Raw genomic sequence first — 18,335 nt, 5'->3', positions numbered from 1 at the left:
GCTCTCAAACTGATTCTCACTAGTCAAAATTACTAGCAGTAAATTTTGGCAAATTTCTCTGAAAAGAGCGTGTCTCTTCTGCACTGTGCCCACATCGAGGAGGTGGCCGGGTGGGGGCCGGCACCTTGGCACACAATTAACTTCTGTATTTATTGTTGGCTTCCATAGGAAACAAGCGTCTTGTGGCTAGGCTTTTAAAAAACACGTTCAGCAAGCCAGAAAGTTATGTTGTTCTTAGGAGGAGAAAAGATCAGTTCAATAGGTTTAACCTGATGCCTTAATGAAGATTTATTTAGCCCCATTTGGCCAACAGCGCAGCTGAAGCTTAGTGTAACTCCAGTGATGCGGATGGAGAGCGTCCCGTGTTGCATATACAGACCCCCAACCAACTTTCATTCCTGTATTTGAGAGGAAAGCATTTTCAAAGAACACTTGCCTGCATGTGTTGGGAGAAAACAGTAGCTGGGAAAAGGAAAAAGGCAATGAATTCCAAGGAGATTATAATTGGTACATGATTGAAATCCCATATTAAAATAATTTCCTGACTGCTTCTTATTTGAGACTTAGTTTTGACTTTTCTACAAAAGGGCTTTTGTGGGTAGCTTGGCATAAGTGAGTTAATAAATCAGGTTTATGATTCGCCGTTAATAAATTGGCTTAGAGCCATCGACTTCTGTATTCATAAGAAATTAAACCAAGGAAAGTGAACTATAAGAGCCTGTGTGAATTTTAGCGCTAAAGAAAATAGGCTTCTGGGCATGGAGGGAGATTTGGAGGTTGTCTCTTCCCCTCCATGTTGGCTGGGCACCTGGCTATGGTTGCGTGCGGAGCTGACCACGTTAAGCTGATGAATGCAGGTTAACGGGCTAATTCTTGGCAGCAGGCGCTGCCTGTCGTTACTTGCTTTCAGTCCCTGTTCTTAGGCTTTTCTTGGGTTTTGTTATTAAACTTTTCACTATTTTATTTTTTTAAAACATTTTAAAAACCTTGAAAATGCATTAGCTGGAAATATGCTTCTTGTTTTATATTATTGAATAATATAAGATTAACAAAGCTGATTTTTTTTTTTCTCCATTTTAATTTTTCCCACATTTTTTCTTTTTTAATTGTGATTAGCTTCTGGTTTTGATCAGGAAGGAAACGGAGCATGAAGAAGCCCCAAACAGAGAGCTATAGGCTGCCTTGTGAACGGGAGTGAAATGTGGATTGCATTAGATTAGGGGCTCAGCGTTCACCTCTGCATAGCACCAGCCCGGGCGAGTGGTGGGAAAGCTGTAGGAATTGGTGCGGCAGGCAGTGCAGACCCCTGCACCCCAGGGGAATATAGGAGGACTTCTTTTTTATTTTTCCTACTGCCATTAATCATAGCTTCAGACTGTGGCACCGGTACCCAAAGCCTATTGCAGATGTGAAGGGTTTTTCCCCTGGATCTAAGGCACTGCGCATCAGCCCACCGGCTGCCTCTGAGCACAGCAAAGCCCTCGAGCAGGGGCCGTGCAGAGGTGACGCAGGACCGTGGGGTGGGGTGACGTGTTTTGAGGTCAGGGAGGGATGGGGACCAAACGACAGTGACGTTTGGGGTCTGTGGCAGCTGTAGCAACATCCTTGCCAGGTGCCCCCGGCACTGCACTGCTCCTTTGGCTTTTGCAAGTACATCTCCAGCTCCTCTTGCACAACATGAAGGAAAATAAGCTCCGTGGTGAAAACGCACTTTTTGTTCATAAAATTCCAGCTGTGTCTGTCTGCTTTTTGCTGGCGATGCTCTGCGGTTGCACGTGATGCCCCAGGCCCTGACTGAGGGCGATGCCTTGTGACGTGCCCGAGGTCTCATGAGGGGAGAGGGAACAGAGTCACGCTGGGGAAAAGATGGGACAAGGGTGGGTTTACACCCCTGTAAGCACTGCCGTGCCAGCAGCACGGGTGAGATGGTCCCGTAACGGGAGGATGTAGGTGGCATTAAGTGTATCTGGAAAGTCATCACATGGGAATTGAACTGAAAAGTACTGAATCGTTCTGATTTTGGTTCCTGCTATGTGCTGTTTTATCAGATTATACTTTTTCTTTGTAATTAAGTGACTGTTTTTCTTTGTTTTTCTTTTGTTTTCCAGGACCTGCAGTAAGTATCCTGGATTTTACTCTTGGATCAACAAAGTTAAGGCTTCCCCTTCCCCTCTCCCCTGCCTTTCGGTGTCATTGCAAAAGCACAGCATTTTTTGGTAGAGGTGTGTCTGGAAGTAAAATTGGTACCAGATGCTGCTGTATTTTATTTTTTCATGATTGTAGACAAATAGAGAGGGGGGAAAAAAAGTTTTAAAATGTTTAACTTGCTGCCCTGAGGGACTTCCAGTAATTTTAAACCCAGAAAATATTCAGTAAGAAAGTTTTCCCTTTAAAGAGTTCTTTAGTCTGCTTCCATCTAGCAGAAAGAGTGCTGTACTAATATTTTAACATTTTAGTGGGTTTATTGGTTCTAAAGCTCTGTCTTGCTTTTCTTATCTGTTGTGTTTCCATCATTTAATACGGGTTTGGTAGCCTCACAAGGGGGGCTAGAGGGAAAGCCATAGCTTGCTTGCTTCTCTCTTTGAAGTCTTGGGCAGAATAACGAGCATTCCTACCAATACAATGAGAAAATTTATGGGGAATTTGTTGTTTGAAGGGGTAATAGTTGAAAATGTGTCAACTCCTCCTTCCAAATGTTCAGACGTGCCTTTGGCTGTACCACCACCACATCCAAATCTGATGTTCTCCCGCTGGTTTTGGAGTGAGAAAACAGCGTTTCATTTGTGTCCTCCAAGTTGCTGAGGGATTGTTAAAAAAGAAATTATGGGTATTAGGTGCTTCTGGTTTTCTACCTTTCTTCCCCCAAAGGAGAAGAGACACAGGCTGTTTGCAGCCATGTGTTTCCTTCTCCATCGTTGCACTAACAGAGACGTTTCTTCACGTTGTTCTCTTCCTGTAGAGCATCACTGCATTGAAAAGGGATCATTTCAGGAAAAATAAATTTGCTTACTATTCCTGGGCTAATTTATTTCCAGTGCTGTAAATCTGTTTAAAAGCCAAAAGGTGACAAGGAAATGCACGTGAAGCATAGGGGCTGTCGCAGCACTGTGGCTTTGGTTCTCCTGGGATCGGCAGCACTGCCTGTGGGTTTAGTTACTGGCTTTCAGCCCTTTGAATTTTTGCTTCTATTTCAAGTTCATTTTTTAATGTAAAGACTTAAGAGGGGTTTGAGCAAAATTATTATTTGGCCAGGTTTTGAAGAAGCAAATCAGGAAAATTTAAGACTGAACAGATTTGGCTGTTACAGGAGATCTGAATGAATTTGCTCTAAAAGTTGTGCCCGGCGTTAGCAATAAATCCAAGACTCTGGCTCGAGAAATGCAAACAAATGAATTTTTCTTGTTAGTTTGTGTTCAGAAATGTAGTCTGTCAATAAATTCATTTTCCTGTAAAAATTCTGTAATTAAAAACTGCAACGCAGCCTCTCCAACCCACTCAATAAGTGACTCTGTGGGTTTTTGAAATATTAGTGACTTGGGCATTGACTGCGGGAGCACCGTTGGGAGGTGAATTCCTACGTGCCTGGCCCAGAGCTCGATGCCGCTCCCCAGCAGCACGGCTGGTCACCTGCTTCACCAAATCCTTCATCATGGTCACGTCATCGGGCAAGATCCCGAGGTCGTGGAGAGCATCCGGTGAGGCTGAGCGCAGGTGTGTGCGGCTGGGGAGGCCTTTTGGGTGCTAGAACCGGTCCCCACAGGGCTTCTGCCTGGTGATTTTCCTCCTTCCTGGTGATTTTCCTCCTTTTTTCCTCTCTGCAATTTGTGCCATTTGGCTTAATTATTAAAAATAATAAAAATTTAAAAAGTCTCACTTAATGGCAGGTTACAAATGAAGAGGATACTGCCTGTTTAAAACTCTATATATACATCTTTTAAGGGATGTTTTCCTCTTAATTAAAGTACTTTGGCTTGTTTAAAATTGATTTATTTAACCGTTTCGGCTCTGCTCCTGCTCAGAGGCTGTTATCAGCCCACACGCAGCCTGCTGGGTTACGCTTCCTCACGTGTGCTGTCTGTTCACGTTTATTGTATGCGATTTGACATAGGCAACATATGGTGCACTATTAATTTTTCTTTGTCTCTAGTTGGTTTCATTTCCTGGTTCCCACGGCACTATTGAATTGCAAACGGAGCACAGGGGAGATTTAACACAAACAAGGCTTCCCCTCCCGCCCTTCTTTAAAAGACAACTCCTGGTTTAGTTCATTCTCAAAAAAAAAAAACCAACCTGCATTTTTAGCATAAGCAGCATTTGCCAGAGACTTCTTTAAACATAATATATAAAAAAAGTCCTAGAACCCACAGAACCACAATATTATTTTATTTCAACAGTACTGTATTTAACTCTATTAGTTTCTTCTGTTTCTTGATTTTGGCCATAAGGAATCGATTACATCTTACATGTACAGCATCGCACTCTGCTAAAACTGTATCCTCAATTCTGTTGTTCCCTAGTAGCAGTTGTTCTGGTATTTTATTTTTTGGCTGTCATAAGCTAGTTGTGTATATGAAATTATTAGAATTTGTGGTACAGTATTTGTGGCTGTTGGATGATTGATCGTCCTGTCTGTGAGTAAGGGGTATTCTGCTCAGATGTGCTATAAAACCTCTGTTTCGGAGGGTATTAAAATCACATGCTGGGTAGGAAATTTCTACAATTGAAGGATAGACTTACCACAGACTGTAATTAAACATTTACAGTCCCAGATATTAACAAACACTTTATGTATTAGCATGCTGGCTGGGGAACTCACCAGCGAGCGAGGGCTGGGAGTTACAAGTGTTTCCTATTTATCTGTGTGTGCTCCAGTGCCATACGTCTCCATAAAAATCTCACTGTACATTTTATCCCAAGACTGTAATTTGTTAAATAGGTGGTTGTTGAAGTCAATGTTGTTTCTGGATGAATCAATAGTGCTGCAGGAGGCATTAAAAGCTGCAGGGGCACTTAGCAAGAAGGGAGAACCTCTGTACGTGGTATGAAGGGGGCTGCCAGAGCTATTTCATGCCATAAGAAATGTATGAATCTGACTGTATATCCGCAGCATGCTGACATAACCTATGTTTATGGTAGCAGATGACATTGCTGTACCAGATACACGCTTTACTGCCTACTTGTGTACCAGCTAATACTTAACAGCTCCTTCCCGGGGAATCTGCCTTACGTCTGGCTTGCAGCAGGCTCCTCTGCTGTAGCTCACGGCATGTTTGACGGCAGCTCGAGCTGTAAACACCTTTGGGAACTCTCCGAGGCAGAGAAGGTGAAATATCCTGAATGGGTTGTGTTTTATTCCACTGATCTTGCAGGTGTTATTAGGGAGTAAGTAAGGTCTTTCCCCGTAGCATCAACTTTTCTTTCCACTTCATTGCAAACCAAAGCGGAGCTTAGAGGTGAGCTGGGAGAGCTGCATCCTGCAAGGAAATTAATGGATCTAAGAGGGGGAAACCTTCATTGAATCAAATGCTGGAACAGGAGTTTGAAGCTCAGCGATTGCTCCTGGGCAGATGGGCTGTCCCAGCCGCTGGCTCGGCAGTGCCGCAGCCTCCCCGGCCTCTCCCTGGTGCCTGGGTGTTCCCGTACCTCTTGGTACCCACGTCCCAGGGCAGGCTTACGGCCAGGGTCCAGCGTGTATCCTGCACATCCGTGGCTTCAGGGGCAGCAGGGACTGAGCACAGGCAGCAGGGGAAGGTGTGAGTTGGCAAAAGCCTCGGTAAGTAGCTAAAGGGAAGCATAAGATCAAAATCTGGGGAAAATATGCCATAGATGTGACCTTTCTGATAGGAAAATTGCCCCGAGAGGTTTCTCTGGAGAGAATTTAGTCCTGGGGCTGGCTGGGGAGGCAATGGCCCCGTCTCCTGCCTGCTGCTATGTGTTGTCACACTGCTACGGGTGCATTGACTGACTTTTATCTCACTTGTTCCCCCACCACAGGGGCAGTCAGGACGCGATGGTTACCCGGTAACTCTGCTATTCCTTTTATTTTTATTCTCTTCTAATCTGCGCTCCGTGGTCCTCTCCGTCTTTTCTCTGACACTTGATTTTCTTTGCCTGTCTTGGTCTCTTTTTTTTTTTTCCCTCTCCTTCCCTCCCTCTTTATCAGTGATAGCTTTTGCAGGATTTAGCCCAAAAACTCAGGAGCAATATTCTCCATTAATGTTTATAGGGGTGAAATACTTGAGCCCTTTCATGGTATTATTCACACTCTTGCCTAAGAGTTCACTGGACTGCAAAGTTAGCGAAGGCTTTGGGGTTTGGCCTACTCACAGCTGTAGGTGGCCAAATTTGGGGACATTGGTGAAAGAGCTTCAGGTGTTGAGATAGGTCCTCATTCATCCACCTCCAAAAATTTTTCCCTGGGAGCAGAGGCGTCCTGCTGAGCCTGTCGGCAAGGAGAGATTTTGCAGAGGCTTGGAAGGGTAATTCGGGATGCGCTGCCCTTGCCGTGCCCATGGGCACCACTGAAATGTCTCTGTGTTAGAGGGAGGCATCTTCTGGGGGAGAAATAAAGCTGGTAACTTGGGGCTGTTAAAGGCTCTGAGCTGCTTTCTGCAGGAGGAGGGAGACCTTGTTCTGGCCAGATCCCAAACTGCAGCCTGCTGGCATGTCCCTTAGTCCACGTTGATGCACTTGGATGGCCACGGTATTCCGGCTCCGAGGGGCTTGATGATGGCTCGTCAGGGAGCAACTCCCATGCATGCACTCAGTGTAATGGGTTGGTAAAAATCACTGTGTAGATTCTCCACGTTCACAGCACATTTCCAGCTCTGCTCGTGCTTTTTGAATGGGTGCAGTGAGTCCTGCACTGCCTGATGCTCTGGAAGGGGCTTTTCTTGGCTATTTGTCCTGCTGTTCCATTTATAAGGTAAAGAAAAGTAGTTAGCCTTCTCCTTCCTGGGGTTGATGCCCCTTTTTTTCTTTTTTTTCTCTTCCCCCCCGCCCCCCTCCAAAGGAGTGTGTTAGGAAAACTCGTTCCTTGTCTCTGCCACCTTGTGCCCTGGCCCGGTTCCCCCTGAACACCCATAAACCACAGAAATATCTATTGAGTTTTCTGTGTGTGATGGACTGGGAGCTCAAGGGAGGAAGATTGGAAGAGAAATACAGAGCTCCTTTCAGTTTTCATTTCCCCTGGACCCCTGTGAGCATCCCTGGGGAAGACAGCAGCGTTTCCTCAGCTGGGAGGGGTGTGAGATGGAGTTAATTTTGCAGAACAAGCCTGTGCTGCCGTTGCATCTGTGACACCAAAGTACTCGGCGGCTCTACCGATTGATTTGAAGAAATTAAGCTTAGTCTGAGGGAACCGGTGGGGGAAGCCTGCCAGCAAGAGGGGCTGCTGATTTCCAGGGGAAGGACGGCCGGGGTGGGCGCAGCGCGGTGGTTTGTCTCCCTCAGGCGGTACCGGCCCGCAGCGGGAGCGGCCCTGGGCCCCGGCCCCGGCCTCGGCCCCGGCCCCGCCGCCTGGCCCTGGGCCCCAGCCCCGAGCTCGGCCTCGGCCCCGCCGCCTGGCCCTGGGCCCCAGCCCCGAGCTCGGCCTCGGCCTCGGCGCTGGGCCCGCCGCCTGGCCCCGGGCCTCGACCTCGGCCCCGGCCCCGCCTGGAGGGGGCTGCAGCGGCCGTGTGGTGCGCGGCCGTGCCGGCCTCGGCCAAGGTGCTGGAGCAAGACGGTTCTGCAAATGCAGGAGTGGTTTGTTGGAAAGGAAGTTTAATTTATTAGAAATTGAGATATGGAAGGCTTTGCTCTAATTGGGCTGTTTATGGGCAGTTTTAGGGTGGTTTTCTGCTCTTGGCGGGATGTGGCTAACCACACCTGGGTTAGCAGTGCCTGTGGCAGGTTTGCCCTCTTCTCCTCTGTCAGCCATGCTCTGGCAAAGCTTGTGTCTGTGGTTTAGTTGCAGAGCTCTGAAAACCAGACAGGCTGGGAGGAAATCGTGACTTTTCCCTAGGACGGAGCATCACCCCCAGCCCGTCCCGGTGGGCGGCCCCGGCACCGTGCCTGTCCCAGCTCCTGGTGAGGGGTTTTGGTGCTGCTCCAGCTCTCCTGGATGGTGTCGGGGACTGGCAGTGACCTCCAGCTGTGCCACCACATCTGCACTGGGAAAAGGGCATTAATGTCGCCGAAAGGTTTTTCCTCCTCTCTCCTTCCCCCCAGGACCTGCAGTCCAGGCGAGCTGTGCAGGTAGTCTTATTCCTGACTTTATAAAGCCAGGAAAATTGGCTGAGCCAAACCCAGCAAACTGAATTACTGCATCTGCACAGCTGTGGCTATGCTAATTAGCTTTATCTAATAAGGAGGTGACAATAATTGCATTTCCAAAGCAATGCGTATACCTGAAGGAGGAGGAAACTAAACACGAAGCAGGTTTGAGAGTCTTATTCAGCAGAAGCATATGGACAGGCTTTATTACATCTAGTTGCACAGTCAAATTGATTTAATTATTTAGTTCCCTTTAGGGTGATCAAATAAGCTCCAAGCTGTTTCAGGAGGTAGACGTGGTGCAAACGTAGTAGCAGCAAGCGGATATTAAACAGTGTTTGGTGTCAGAGATAGGTGTGGTAACACATGAATCTCTTGGCTAGCGGTGCTTTGAGTTTATTTGTGAGCTGCTAGTGTATAACCAAGCTGCAAGCAATGGAAGCTTTAAAAGGGATGAGTGAACCAGAGCTCTGGAGATGGGGCCCAAAGAGAAAACAGCTTTTATAAGATGCTTTCAATATTTTGATAGTTAACATCTTCTGTAGGTTTGTGCCCTACAATAAAACTTTACGGCAGAAACAGTTTCTTCTTTATGATGTTCTATAGGTTCATTATTATTTTTTAAATGCCAGAGAGGATTTAGTTTCTATTTTTAGGCCTATGGCATATCCTACTAACATTACCATAACTGCTATGAAGAATGTTGGGGTTTGTTGCTTTTCCAATCATGTTTGACTTGGTTTTGACATCCCATTGAATGTGGATCACAGCCTGTACCTCAGCCTGAATTTCAGTGTAGGTTCCTATGAGCTAAGGGCTGCGTGAGTCTGCCTTCTCTCCTTTTTCCCCATTGACTTTTGAACTTGGCCTATTTCAGCCAAATTTGCCAGAAGAACAAAGACTGTGCAGATAATTAGTTTAATGTGAACTTTTGATATCAGGGGCAGGTTAAGGGGAAAAGAGCCTTTTTGATACTCATGGTGAGGGACAAGCTGATGCTGCCATACACATGCCTTTGCCATATCAGCTGCTTCAGAGGTTGCCTGAAGATTCCCCTTTCTGAGATTTTCTGTTTCTGTTTTTATTTCAGTGCTGGGGAGGCTTTTTAAATGTTTTTGACCCTAGGCTGATAACCTAATCCATTTTGGGCGTTTTCTAACAGATGAGGAAAACTGATGTTGGAAGCTTGCACTGCCAGATTTGTAACCGCATTTAACAAATAACAAAATTGCAATGTAAAAACTCTCCTTTGCAGGTAAATGCAGTTGCACACAGTGGAAATTGCATTCAACCCGGGTCGCGCAGAGGCGGCTCCCGTGGGCTTGCCTGGACCCCGGTGACCACTGAGCAGGGCAGAAGCCCGCGACTTGCCGTGTTTCTCACTTTACCTGCTGAGGGAACTGGCTCTTGGGGGGCAGAAGGGTCTCCGAGAGCCAATTTAAGAGCTGTTGTATTGAATATCATTCAGGTTCTGTAGGGGCTTGAATGTGGGGGGTGGGTGTGTGTGTGCTGTCTGGAGAGCTGAGGGCAGAGAAAGGCAGAAGATCTATTTAGTGTCCAAAATACTTGTGTGTTGTTTTTTTTTTTTCTCATCTTGGCTGTGTAATTTGCATATAGTAACAGTGGTAGTGATCATCATAAGCTCCTGGGTTTTGGGGTGCAGATCTGCTTAGTCTGAGAGCCTGCCTTGCACCTCCTGAGCTTGCAAGAATGCAAATGAAGGCACCAGGGAGCGGGGAGGCTTTTACTCTTTTTGATGCTAAAACACTAATCTTGGAAGTCCTTTTTAGAGAAAATTACCTAAAACAACAACTGGGGGGAAGCAGAGTGCTTTACCCCAAAGGTGGAGGAGAACCAGCAGGTCGCTTTTCTCATCTGACATATGCATGGTCCTTCTTGCAGGACACCATGATGTTCCTCTGGCTCTTTGTGCTGGTAGTGGTGGGCTTGAGTAACACATAGGTGTGTAGTGGAGGGTGTCTTGGGGTGAACCGGCAGCATTGGTGACTGAAAACTACAGGTTAAATGATTCATTTATACAGAAATCCCAGAATAATTGGTAATTACAGATTGATTACAGGGCTCCATTGATTCATTAGAGATGTAGTGGTCTGTAAGGAAAAAAACAGTGATAAAAATGCTGCAAAATGAGCAGTTCAGGAGAGAAAACGACAGTTTTCCAGACAAGGTCCTGAGCGACTTGATCTACCTTTGGTTAGCCCTGCCTGGTGGTATTGCTGTGTCTGCAGCCCCCTGCTCAGGGACCTGCCCAGTGGCTGTGGGTATGGTGGTGGAGCCCCGGTTGTCCTCGCTCTGGGCTTTCACAGGTCCAAGAGCGTGCTGAGGTCTCCCTGCTGCCATGGAGGGCGTTGCTGCAGGAGGGCCACCACCCACTGCTGGTTTAACTGCATTGTTTTCACTCTGGTGCTTCCTGTCACCAGCTTCTCTGAAGAGATGACAGCAGCCTTTAGATCAGATTGACAAGGAAAATTTGGATGACACCTTTAGCCTTTGCTAAAAGACCACTCAGCCCATCCCCAAACCGAAGCACAGCCCTGAAGTTTGAGCTCGGGTTTGCACAAGGGCACGCTGGAGCAGAGGAAAAGCAGATGTGCGGCTGCCGCGACGATGGAAATGTGTTTCTTGTTGGGCAGAACCAGGCTCTGGGACCGGGATCCCCTGGGACTTGTCCCGAGCCATGCTTTCTGAGGCAAGGAGCATCCGTACTGCGGAGTGGTTCCCCTTGACTTGACGTGCTGTCAGTGCGTCAGCGTGTTGGGGGCATTTGCCCTTGTAAAGCCTGGAGGGGAGCGGAGGGATTGGCTGTGCAGAGGGCTGATGCAGTGGGGCTTTCAGCTGCTTACGTTAGCAGGGCGGGCAGCTGCATCTGGGCAGGAGGATAAAAGAGAAAATGAGGAGCAGATGGAAGAGCCGAACTGTGAGTAGGCTTTGCAGCTGACCTTTCAGTGCAAGCAAATCTTCCTATTATGTAGCTGTTTAACAGAGTCAAATAACGTATGGAGGGGAGAAGCAATGGTTGGGTGATGCTTTAACAGCCTTGCCCCTGTCCCTTCCCCGCCCCACATGGGGACAGTTTTATACTTGCCTTCAAACTACTCAGCTGTCCTCCTACATGGTATTTCTCCTCTTTTCCAATGAGATGCTGCATTTGTGGTTCACCAGAACACATTCCCTTCCCTCTTCCCATCTACCAGAGAGGCCTTTTAAAGCCAAAGTCTCTGTTTCTTGACAGATTCATCTGCCTCTGCTACTCGTCCCTCCCTAAAATCGGTCTCTGCTATGCCGCTACGTGACATCCCGAATGGAGGGTTGTCACTTCAAGTGGGAAGAAACCAAAAGAATGAAGTTGATTAACGAGGGGAATTACTTCATGTGCATGTCTTCATTAATAAAAAGCAGAGCAGGGAAGAGGCTTTGCAGAAAAAAAGTGTGATATGAAACAGAGTTGTCTTCTATTTTATACATTTTCCTTAGAATATTAGCATCTATTTTTAGTTGAGCGGAGTGTTATTCATTTCGTTCCTCTGGCATATAATGTTTGCTTTCTGAATTTTGTAAACTGCTTGTGTTGCCTGGAAGAGCCCAGGCATCATCCTGCCTATCTCTCTTAACGGTGGGAACTCTTTGGGAAGGTGGGGAGAAAAGGACTTCAATTTCTGCCTGCTTAGACGTAACGCAGCTTGTTACTCAAAATAATTCAATATTGAGTAGTAGCATCCTTTTCTAATGACAGGTAACTACAGCAATATAATCAATTACTGGACTTATGGTAAAGGAGAGACACAACATAGGCGTTGCTCAATGCTGGCACACTTTTTGGGGAATAATTGCTCAGTCAAAATTGAAATACTCTTGTACAAGCCATTCTCATGTATTTAAAGTCCAGCTCACACTAAGGAGCTGTTGGAGCTAAGCAGCTCAGCATCTTCAGAAACTTTATTTTGGGAGCCCTGCACAGTGAGCTAATATCTTCCTTTGGCTACAGTGTTGTAAATCCAGAGTTATCTACTGCAGTCAGCTGTAATGCCTGTAGCCGGAAATCAGCTTGTAAGGATGATAAACTCTGTTTTTAATTAATTTTCAAGACATAAAGTGAAGCCAAATGTTTTTTCTGAGCTGATGTCTGGGAGAGGGGTTGGAGGAGCACATGCAGAGGGGAAGTTGGTTCCTTGACTTGCACGACCCCAGTGCAGTGGAGCAGTGTGACAGGGGCTTTGGTGGCAGCTCTAGACCTTGGCCATAACCAACGGAGTTTGGGGTTTTCTCCCCTCAGCAATTAAGAATTTCAATTAGTTTTTCCCCTTAGCAAGGGAAAGTCTGTGTAAGCTGCGTGTGTGTGTGAGACCCATAAATGTATTATGAATGCAGACAGGCTGATGTGTGGGAAATGAGGAACACATGCCCAAGCCCGTTCCTGGTGGCAGTTCCTCCATCCCGTTGTGGTCCCTCAGAGTTTACCAGAGAGCTCCAAGACGTGTACTTAGCCAGACGTTTTGGAAATGGCAACACCAGAAAACCAGATGTGACATTAATAATAAACTGCTTTTACAGGAGAACTGTACAAGTAACTCGGAATTGGACTGCCTGATGACTTGATGAGTTGCCTCCATCTACGCAATTATCTCCAAGTCCTACTTGGGCACGCTCAGGGTGCGGCCTGGGAGAGTCACAGAAGGAGCTGAGATTGCTCCGTGCCCAAACCGGAGCAACAGGCAGTGGTTTAACTCTTCAGGAGAGCTGCCAGAAATCCCACGTGAGATATGGGAGACCACGCTACGTGGTCAGATGTTATGGGCTGTAGGGAAGAGCGTGTGGATCTCAGACTTTTACTGTTTTTTCGCAGTAGGCGGATGCTTTCCAGACCCTGGGTGGTAGCTCGTGCACAGACACGGAGTGCCTGTACATTGCATGGGTGTTTTGGTTGATTGTGCATGCACAGAATTAAAAAAATTTCATATTTAACATCTGGCATCGCTAGGCTTCAATATTTTCAAATACTCTGTCACGTGATCAGTATCCATCCCTAAAATGAAGGCTTCTGTTGGTAAGCTGGCTATTTGGTTTTCTTAGCTAGGTTCATCAAGGTCATAACTGTAATTTAGGGTTCGGTCCTGTGTTTGTTCTCTTGAGTTTCTTATAAATATTCAGACTTCAAGGAGCGTCTCCTGCGAATGAAGTCATTTGCACGCATGCTTCTCCCAGTAAGAGCCCAAAAGACAGAAGTAACAAATATTCATTTTACAAGGCAAACTTTGTAGTTCTAGTCTTTTTCATTTTATTTTAATATTAGTTTTGTGGCCAATTCACGTAATTATTTGCCTAGAGGGGAAAACCTCTTTAAGCAGGGAAAGCAGATCCAGCGTATTTTCCTGCTATGTCCGTTTACTGGCTCTCTCATGTGGAGACAACAGTGATTTTGTAACGACCAGCTCTTCACGGCAGCAGTTTATTTTTCTTTTGATTTAGAGGTAATTCTTCCACAGGGAAAAGAAAAAGTTGTCTTATGTCCCACCCAGTAGAGGAATTGCAGATGCATTTGTTTATCCTCTGTGCTTCCAGTGTTTCTGGCCAGGAAGAGGAGAGGGCCTGGTGAAGGTGCTGACGAAAATGGCAAGGAGAACTTTTCTGCACAGGCAGATTTCTGATACAGGACATGCACGGCTTTTGGGGTGATGACTTCGACCCAGCTGTCCACCTTATCTCAAGCTGGCTCACGCAGGGGGAGGCTTGGTGGTGAGGATGGATGGTAGAAAAGGTCCTTCACTGCTCGATGCCTGGTTGAAGTAGAGCTTTGGTTTGTGGCTTCTCGTGCTGCTTTTCTTCTGGTTTCCTGCTTTGGGTGCAAGTGCAGCTGGTGCATCTGCATCTCGGTTTCCAGTGCGTTTGGACACAGCCGTGTGGTACCGAGGCTTGGCTTGTAGGCAGAGGAAAACTGAGAAAAACCAAGAAGTTTGCTCATTAACCACAAAAGAGAGATAATCCAAACAGCAGCTGTCAACCACGGATGGCACTGGTGGGGGAAGAATATAAAGGCAGTAAGAGGCTGAAGTGTGCGCTTGAAATGTAGATATTCCTCCAAAACAATTGCTTACCATCTTCCAAACTGTATCCCTACCATAGAGGCCATCTCCTCTCTCGTAGTTGGACATTAAACAAAAAATATCCAAAACCCAATTGGGCACTAAATGCTTGAAACAAGCAGTTGCACAGAACACATGGAACTCATTTAAGCCTCAGAAATTTGGGGGAAGTCAGGGGATTCTTTCTTCCATAAAAGCACTTTGTTGTTTTGGAATAAAACTGGTGCAATGTGATGCACAGATGAGTGAGCTCTTGCTTCTGAAATGATGCTGAGCAGCAGATAAGCTGATCTGACATGCTGGGGCCCTCCTTGCAGAGCGCTGCTGGCCCAGGAATTGAGGCAGTTGGCTGTGGTGACTCCCTCCCTTCCCTTTGCATCAGGAGGAGCGAATGAACCGGCTCTGTTGTGGCGTTTCTTTGCGTTTTATCCAAGTAACCTTGCTCGCAAACCCAAGCGGTGTCCCGTGCAGCTCCAGCCCAGCATTTGCTTTCTGCCCCTTTGGACCAGTCAGTGTTAGATTGGCTTCCAGGTGTTTTTCAGGAGAAGACATCCAGTAAAACAAGGAGGGAGCTCTGCGAACAGATGGAAGGAGGCTCATCTTGTATTTAAGGAAAAGGAAGAAAGGTGCTTTATCTCCACAGAGAAGCCCTGATGAACGTGGTTGGCATGTCTGGGAAGAGAGCTGGGAACCTCTCACGCTGGTGATGCAAAGGGGCTGAACAGTGGGCAGGGCCTGGTGCTGCCCCAAAAACACTCTCAGGATAGGGTTTGGGGGTTTTTCTGGTTTTTTGTTTTGGTTTTGTTTCCCAAGGATTTCAGAAACTCTTGCAGTTATTTGCGCCCTGTGCTGGGCTCTTGTTGCAGAGGCTGGCTGTGCACGGCCACCGGATGCCCTGCGTGGACCAGCCCAGCCTCCGAGGTGGCTGCTCCCTTGCAGAGCCCCCGCAGTCTGGTTTGCATTATGGGGAAGTTTTTAGCAAATTACTGCTCCTTTCTGCTCCGTTTCCATCAAAGAATGGGCAGAGGCTGCCCAGCAATCTGAGGACAGATCTTTTTGTTTGGAATAGAGCACAGATTTGTGGTTTTTTGGTTGGTTTGTTAACACACGCTTGGCCCTTATCAGGCTGCTGCTCTGCATCATTTGCCTGACACCTCTGTTGGGGTATTTATTGCTGTCAGCTCGGGCTGTGGGACGCCATCCCAGCCCAAGAAAGGTTTCAGAGGAGTTTTTGGGGCTTTGGTGATGCTGAGCCCCACCAGATGCTGTGGGCAATGCCTGGGGTGTGCTCAGGTGGCCTTTTTGGAAAGAAATTTGGGAGAGGGGTGAGAGCTGCCACAGCCGGGGGGGGCTCTGCGGGCAAGGAGGGATCGGGTCGCCCAACTGCCCGGAACAGCCCCATTGGGATCCCCCCCAAGACTGGGGTCAGATGCAGGGCTGTGGTTTGCAGGGAGATGGATTTCGGGGAACCCCTAATTGCCCTCCCCTGTAAAATGAAATAGGGTTTTCTAGCTGAACAAGGAGAGCCTGGCTCTGAGGCCATGTGGGATGGCAGCAGCCAATGCAAGAGAAGAGGGGGAGAACCAAACCAGAAGATGGTTTCCCATTAAACCCTCAAAAACTCTGTGGCAGTGAATTGTGCCCCAAAATTTTGTACACCCAGCTGTCTCCAGGCATGGGGTAATACACGTGTATAGGCAGAAGCGGCCGTGCTTGGGTTTCAGAGTCCTCTTGCATCTTGTGCTGTACTATGTGTAAGGTTTGGTTCGAATGAAAACGCTGTGCAACATCTTCTGTTACACAAGTGCCTCCTGCCGTGCTTTAAATCCAGAGCTGTCCCAAATGGGAGCTGCCACTGGTAATAGTAATTTTTCTTACCTGCTGCTCTCATGATAAATGTGCTAGTGAAGCCTGACATTTCAAGTAGGTTTTGATCCAGGAATACAACTTAATGGCTAAATAAATACCCATGTCTGGCTTATCTCTTCTATGATATCTTGCCGCCTTCTTGGAGAAGACTATAAATCAGCTGATACTTGCACGCAGAAAGTTGTGGTCTCAGTGCCTCGCTGTCAGCCTCGGTTAGGATGCAGGTGCCATTAAGGCTGATTTGGGGGGTGGCAGCAGCCCTGGGGAGGTTAGAGCAGCCCCTGGGCTACCTGTCACCGCAGCCTGGAGGGACCTGCCCTGCAAGAGGTGCTTGGTTTTGCGAAAAGTTATTAGCTAAATCACAAAGGTTGGATGTATTTAAAGCTTAACTCATGCAAAACTGGGACCTCAGTGAATGTCATGTGTAAATGGTTTCCTTGTTAAATCTGGCAACAGGGTATTTATCAGGACTTGCTTTGGATCTCTGCACTTTTTAGTGGTTTTGAAAATAAGGGGGGGGGAGAAGAAAAAGGTATTTTATTGATTTACCCAGAAAATATATTTAAAAGACCTGTATCGCTTGTGGGGCAGCCAAGCTAGTTAAGCTTCCCTCGTTTCAAATATTCTTGGCTTCCATTTTTTAAACAAATACACTGATGTATGGAATAACAAGTGTAAATTATTTTCCACATTAAAACAATTAGTCTTACAAACATTAAAAAGATCATGCCTCATCAACATCACTGTTTTGTGCTTATGAGAGAACTGCAAAAGCTATTTGCTTTTTAAAAAAAGAAGAAAAAACTATCACCTAGTAATGAAAAAGTAGTTTTCAGGTTTGCATGCAGTCATGGACCAAAGGGGAATTTGTGTTGGACAATACTGAAATAGCTTTTTTCAAACAAAGAAACAGAGAAAATTATTAGCAAAGGATTGTTAATAATGATGTTCATGCTGAAAAAAAATTATTTATGTATTTTTAAGTGCAGGGCTGTTCCCCTGTGCATCAATCCCATCCCATTCCAGTGAGACCATCCATGCTATATATAGTTGAATGTGAAGCTATTGTAATTTTAATGATCTTAATGCTTATGTACGACAGCTCCTGGTAGGAACGTGTCCAACTCTGTGTCATGCCGCAGGCTGACACAATTTCGAGGTCTCACACTGGGGACCCCAGAGGTCAGGGCAGATGCAGAAGGAACCTCCAGCCAAGGACTTGTCCAGGCTCACAGCCATTGCAGTCAGTGTGTGCGCAGGATAATTCCTTGTATGACCAATTTCATACGTAGAGTCTATCTCTTCACAGATATTTAAATGCTGTTATTTGGAAGGGCAAATGATTACTGTAGCAGAGGTGGTATTGGATGGAGTAGACACTTGCTTTTTTATAAGGGCTTCTGTTCCTTCTGCACTGAGGACTTTAGGGATGAAGGAGGGGTAGCAGTAATTGGCGACAAGGATGAGGTGACACCCCAGAGCACTTCTTGTACTCAATTCATTCACAGTTAGCACCAGTGGTTCTCATCTGCTATTTAGAGGACTCACATTTCATTTCTCAGTCCTTCTTCTCCCCTTTTCCTTCAGCTGGGAAGCTTGGAGGAGCCACAGCAACCTGGCTGTCTTTCTCCACTTTCCTTGTGACAGGTCTGGCAGGGCGTGCTTGCCCACAGCTTTTGCCAGAGCTTTCTTTTCATACAAAAATGTGCTGAGGAACCGCATTGCCAGCAGATGCTGTCCCGCTTGCAAAGATTTACAGCGTAGCCTATAGGAAAGGATGGTCCCTGCTCCCTGGCTGCACTGCAAACCATGCCGCCCAATGACCCAGGGCCCTTCGCAGGGATACTAAAATATTGTTGTGCTCTTTTGTTCTGACACTTTCCTCCTTTTCAAATGTAAGTTTTTACCATTTTTCGAAACCACAGAGACAAAGATTGAAGGCAGCCCTTTGAATTTGTTAAAATTTGACTGCAGGGTTCCTTCCGACCCCTGTGCTAATTTTTAGCAGAGCAGGAAACATTAAAAATAACCATGAGAGAAGATTTCCCAACTCAGAAGGATTGTCCTCTTAATAATCTCTGGCTTTGTTTTCACTAGATATTTTCCCCCTTA

The sequence above is a fragment of the Ciconia boyciana genome, chromosome 9 (genome assembly GCF_034638445.1).
Source record: "Ciconia boyciana chromosome 9, ASM3463844v1, whole genome shotgun sequence".
Classification (NCBI taxonomy): domain Eukaryota; kingdom Metazoa; phylum Chordata; class Aves; order Ciconiiformes; family Ciconiidae; genus Ciconia; species Ciconia boyciana.
Note: the sequence above shows the minus strand (reverse complement) of the source record.